This window comes from Tympanuchus pallidicinctus, unplaced genomic scaffold, assembly GCF_026119805.1.
Source record: "Tympanuchus pallidicinctus isolate F22 unplaced genomic scaffold, pur_lepc_1.0 scaffold4, whole genome shotgun sequence".
Lineage (NCBI taxonomy): Eukaryota > Metazoa > Chordata > Aves > Galliformes > Phasianidae > Tympanuchus > Tympanuchus pallidicinctus.
In genome coordinates this window covers 47,476,202-47,482,559 of record NW_026294758.1, presented here as the reverse complement: position 1 = coordinate 47,482,559, position 6,358 = coordinate 47,476,202, and positions in this window count along the sequence as shown.

Genomic DNA, 6,358 nt, shown 5'->3' with positions numbered 1-6,358 from the left:
TCCGTGGCCGTAAAGCCGCGCTTATCTCACCGGTGTGCGTGGTTGTGAGGGGAAGTCAGAGCGCCTCCTAACGCCTCCCGTAAGGCGCTCAGCTGAGTTGAGAGAAGTTGTTTGATGAATTAAGGCTGATATGCCACGTGGTTTAGTGGGGAAATACTGGTGGTGGATGGGTGGCTGGACTGGATGGTCTTGGAGGTCTTCTCTAACCTTGGTGATTCTGCGATTTTTGTTTGTTTGTTTTTGTCAGCTCGGAACGCTGACAACACGCGCAGAAAAATAACATGAAAATGGAGATCGTGGTCTGAAGCCTGGCCCAAACCAAGGGTCACACACAAACTGTGTGTGCTTCTAAATGCTCTGCGTCTCTCTTTGAAAGCCCACACATAGGTCTCCACATCAATTGAGTGATCTGCTTTCTAGTGGCTTCTTATCAAGAATTAAGACAATTAAGACTGAAAATACATTGCTGCATTTATCTTGATTGCTATAATACAAACACCTCTCACAGAATAAGGCAAGTGAACATTTTGAGTGTCAGCCAGAGACTTCAAGTCAGTCAGTTTACACATTCAAACATCCATCACTTTTACAAAAGATTATTTTACAAAATAATTACAGTTCTTTAAAGTTCTTCAGGTACCTTAAAACAGGGTTGCAGTTCATGATAGTTCCTGACCTAACCCAGTCAGGAGATTCCCACATATGTTCAGAGTTGGTAGGGATGTTCTCATGCCTTCTTTTAATTTCTTTTTATCTCTTCTTTTGGGCGCTGTTCTGATTTCATGGAGATAAAAATGATTAAATGGAAAAAAAAAAAAAGGAAAATTCAGGGATATGATTTTGCAATTTGTGTAAAAGATACTTAATTTGGAAACAATCGACATCTGTCTTTCATAGGAGTCTGATTTCAAGATCCAAATTTACATTCATATTCTTCTAAAATTGTGATTGACTCACGTAATTGATATTCCCAACTTTATCACAAACATGCTTAGAAATGTGCTTGAAAATGTGTTCCTAACACTTTTTAAAGCAAAAAGAAGAAAGCACTTATTTGGTCAGCTAGAACAAGCAGATTGCCTATAGTAATATGTGTTCCACTTTAAAGCCACAGACTGAAGAAGATTGTACAGCATTTTCTTTTGTTAGTACATTCTCATCCATGCTGATTTCCTTGTGGGATAAATTTGCTGTTACAGAAGCAGTGCTGGCCATTTTCAGCATCTAAAAACATTTTGGCTCAGAGACACAATAGATCTAGTCTTTGCATTAAAGCAATTAAATGAAGATCCTCAGTATGGTTGCTGCATATTGCCTTGTTCAGGGCTGCTTTATTCCAGTGAGCCTTGTAAGACAGGACTTCCGAAGGAGCAGAACTGTAAGAAAATGGAGTATAGCCATAACTTAACTGTTCCTCCTACCAAAACAGCAGAATAACTAATTCATGATAACCGGATAATTCTATTTTTGTTATTCAGTGGTACAGATGGTACTTGATTTTTGAAGACGTTGTCAGTTAAAGTCTTATTCTCTTTTGAAAACTGTTTCTTGCTGAAAAGCTGAGGAATTTTACTATACAGTTTTGACTAGATACGTATCTCAGCTACCTGGTATTTGCTGTTGGACATTAAACCTGAGCTAATAAATTATAAAGCCTGGTAACTTGTCAGAGATTTTCTGCAGATATTACTGCAGTAATAGCTTAAAAAGTGAGTGGTATAGATTCTGAATAAAGGCCAGCTAAAACTGATTACTGTGACCAAAGATAGCTGGAATATCCTTCCAAAGTGGCTCTTTCACACTCTTACCTTCCCGAAAAGAAAAGAAGCCTCAGTACTCTGCAGCAGTTTCTGCAGGCATATTCATTCTCTAGACTTGGCAATTAATGGTTGCACTGTACATAAACTCAAATGGTTGCACTGTACATAAGTTGAACTGATTTTCCTTTAAAAAATGCTTGTATGTACAGCGGAAAATACACAAACAAACACAAGATACTAAAATGATTAACCCACATTTCAAAATAGATAGGATTCTGTCAATACTCCAGGAAGAGAGTGCTGGAGTAACTTTTTTTTTTCTTTCTTTCTTTCTTTTTTTTTAAGAACATCTCCTGTAATAAACTTGGATGGCTGATGGAGGGAGGAGGAAAAAAAAAAAGAACAGAACAAAAAAGCCATACACAGGATAAGGAAGAAGTAGTTGAGTGTGGTTTAAGACCCCACAAATCCCATACAGCACCAACCCAAAATAATGCTCATTCCGATGAATCGTCACATAAATATATCCACCAACAGATGTAAGATTTTGTGATGTAGGCAGGCTTGTTAACAGCCACAGAGATATGCTCCCCTGTATTATCTGCTGGAGTGCAGTATTAAAATGTTCAGGTGGTTTGCCCCAGCGGTGTGTTCCCTGTCCCTGTTCTCGTTTTAATGCTCACCATCAAATCGCAGTTGGCTCTCTGTTGACCCTCAGGCAGAATTCCATGCACTCCAGCTGGTCTCTGACCCCACGCTGTGTCCAAATGATAGCAAGCCAGTCCATAACTAATCAGAGGACTGCATCACGTGAACAGACAGGTCAACCTGCCTCCTGTTATTTAAGCGGGATACAGTTTTCCATTTGGAACAAGAGTTGAACTAATCTGATCTAGCAGACCAGAGGGTAAGTGTTTAAGATCACTACTCACATACGTTACCACAGGAGAAGGAATCCAAAAGGTCTCCTACTCCTGGAAAAGTCACACATTGCTACATTTGCACCTCATTCCACTCAGTCATCTGCTCTCGAGCTTCCCTGATCCAAGTAGGCTGAAGTCTTGGCTTTTCCCTCGCTCTCTGAAGCATTTCCTGGCCACCAATTTTCTACTCTCTTCCCAGGAGTCCTAGCTAACCATAACCTGCATTCTGCACTTCTGTTACAAGCATTTCATTTACCAGCTTCAGGCTAGAGTTTTAATATCCCATCATCCCTACCAACACATAATGATAATAGGATTTCTTATTCTGCTCAACACCCTTGAAAATATTTTAACTCAAGGCTTAGGGTTAAATCCGATGTTAAGAACTGTCACAGGTCATCAGAAGGGCCTGGTAATCACTTGCCTTACTGACACCATTCCCTCATGAAAGTCATCAGTTTCCAGCTCTTCTTGAGTTTACAGCTCACCAGAAGCCCCAACAGATACTTCTTTCACGTGACTGTAGTTTCTAATCAGCGTTGGCCTCATTACACAGTATGCAGATGAGCATTCACCTCCTACACCTTTGCTGCCTGCACTTCATATTAAAGTCCAGTGCTTTTTCTGACTCTGCTGATATTAGCACCATGTTGCGAAATTTCTTTCACTTGTCACACTGTGGAAACAAAGCATAATCATTCATTCTTCCCTGTTTTAACATAGAAACACAGAATCATTGCAGCCCTGGAGTCAGAAGGGACCTTTAAAGCTCATCTTGCCCAACTCCCCTGCAATGAATAGGAACAAATGTATCTTGTATTTATGAGAGCTTTTGCATCTCTCAATCATTTGTTCCACAGATGGAGAAATTCCACCACTTCCAAGTCCTTCCTGGGGATTTTTGACTTCATTCCCATGTGAATAGGAAGCCCTAGCCTTCATGACCCTGATTTAGTAGGCTCCTCACTGAGACTGCCAGTGAAAGGCATGAACTTCAGCTGCTTTTCAAACACAGTAGAGTTCAGTCACACATTCGCCTTTAAAATCACACTGACTACTAGCAATTTACTATACACTGTGCTGCACAGTACAGTCTGCATTCTTATTTACCCCCATAACGAGTAAACATCACAGACAATAACAGAACAGGTCCAGACAAACAAATACAGCTATGATAGGAGAGGTGTAAAATCTACAGATAAACTATATGCTATTGCAAGGGTAAGAATACAGATCTGTTTGAGAGTCTAATCACACACCAGCAGTTGTATGTTCATGTTTCTACAGTCAGAGTAATTTTTATATGACCTCTAAATTAAGAGGATTTAGCCAGGGATATTGTATCCCTTTAAAATAAAAATAAAAACTACAAGCTTCATTCTTCACAAGTCTTTACAGAGAAGTATTCCCTTATCAGTGAAATAGCTAGTAATCTAGACTAGAAATGTTTGCTTAAGAATTGGATAAAAACAGTAATCTCCCTTTAGTGTGTGTGTAAAGAATCACAGTAGCCACTACCAAGTTGTTCTTTTCCAGAATACCCAATATATAATAGCTCTGGGAGACTTGGCAGAAAGAAAGTGACTATCATCACCTCAACATGAAGTTCGGAGGAAAGAAGGGAGTCAGCTCTTTGAGTTTGCCCATTTCTTTTATTGCTTGAACATCCTGCACCTTAGCAACAACTACAAAATGCACTGCAGTACCATTGACTCTAGCCATGCTTTTTCTCCTCTCAACATTATTGTCTATCCCTTGTAAGCCATCATAAACTCAAAAAACAGCAACATTACTCTAATGAGCAGCTACCAGAGCTGGACAAGCATACCACTGGACTATTCCAACCTAGCAGGCTGCTTCTCCCATCTAATGCACAGACTATTCCAACACTGCTCATAAGCTCCAAGCTATCACCAAGAATATGTACACAAGTTATGACAGACTGCTTCACAGTCTGCACAGGAAAGGAAGAAGGAAAGGAAGCAAACAGCCTGCGCTTCAAAACACGTTTGCAGTTCCCCTCGTGCAGCCCATTCAAAGTCTACCCACGCATCTCCAGCGTGGCTGAGCACTGCAACACCAGCCTATCCCTATCTGCGTAGTGTGGCGGGTACGGAGCCTTCCGACGAGAAGAACGGGGTGCCCAGCCTCACGTTGCCTCCAGCAGGTCATCAACTCCCGTGCCTGCAAGAACGAGCGCACAGGAGATGAAAGGCCAGCGCTGACTCCGGGCAGCGCTGACGGTCGGGGACAGCCGTCCTGCGCAGGGGCACCGGGTCCCCTCTGTCACCGCCAGCTGCGCGTCCTCCTCTCCCGGCTGCAGCTGCAGGGCGCTGGGTGCCGGGCTGACGGGGTGCAGCTCTCCAGTGAGTAGAAGCAGCTTCGCTCCTTTGCACAGCAGAGACACCTCCTGGCGCTGAGGGGCATCGGCGCTGCTCCGCATCCCCTCCCCCCAAGTCGGGCTCCGGCGGCGGCATTCATAGTCCCACAGCGCCAGCTTGCGGCCGCTGCGCCACGGCCGGGCCGCTGCCGTCGGGACGGGGGAGCTCCGGGCGTTGCCGCCGCCGCCGCGCGAGGCAGGCTCTGCGGAGGGAAGAGCCGCTGTGGCCCCGTCCTCCGCCAGCGGGCTCGGCTCAACCAGCGCGGTCGGCTGGCGGCGGCCGGCACGGGGGTAGCGCCGCGTGGCCGGTGTGCCTGCAGGCTGCTCTCCCGCTAGTCTGAGCGAGCTGCGCTGCAGTGATGTTAAGGGTATTTTCGCTAAGACCCAGGAAGCTCGGTGTTAGTTACTTAGGTTGTTCGGCTGTTGTTTTTATTTGTTTGTTTGTTTTTTGTTGTTCGGTTCGTTTCGTCCCCTCGGTGCTTCGCCCTTCGCTTTGGTTCCTCGGAGCGGAAGGGTGTGAGCGCAGCGTTAAGCAGTAGATGTCGCTCTTTCCCCATAAATGATTTATCTGGCAAAGGATTTGAGTTTGTTTTGTTCCTGAAGCGCTGCGGTGGGGGAAGAGCTGCCAGGTTGTGTCGATCTGTTTGCCTCCGTGATGAAGAAACACTCTGAGGTTTAATTAATGAATGCTTGAGAAGTGCTCTGACAGCAAAATGCTGTTGAAAGTTTAAATGAGCTTCAGCTCATTTTCCAGATATTAGTGCAGTAGGCATGTCTTTTATACTTCTGGACTGCGATCTGAGGTCTATAAGAGGTCCATTTCCTAAATACCCTTCTACCGAGCCCCTTAAGCTACGGAGTCTGGAGCACAGGCCTTATGACAAGTGACTGCAGGAGCTGGGATTGCTCAGTCTGGAGAAGAGGAGGCTCAGGGAAGGTCATATTGCTCGCTACAACTGCCTGAAGGGAGGTTGTAGTGAGGTGGGTGTTGGCTTCTTCTCCCATGCAATAGCAATAGGATCAAAGTTAATGGCCTTATGTTGTGCTGGAGAAGGTTCAGGTTGGATATTAGGAAAAATTTCTTCTCAGGAGTAGTGAGGCATTGGAACAGGCTGCCCCAGGGAGATGATGGAGTTACCATCCCTGGAGGGATTCAAGAAATCTGTGGGTGTAACATCTAGTCTGTGCATGATGGGGGTGAGGTGATGGTTGGATTTGATGCTCCTAGAGGTCTTTTCCTATCTGAGTGATTCTATGAATGTTAAGGGGAATCACTAAGTGTAAATAAGTAAATC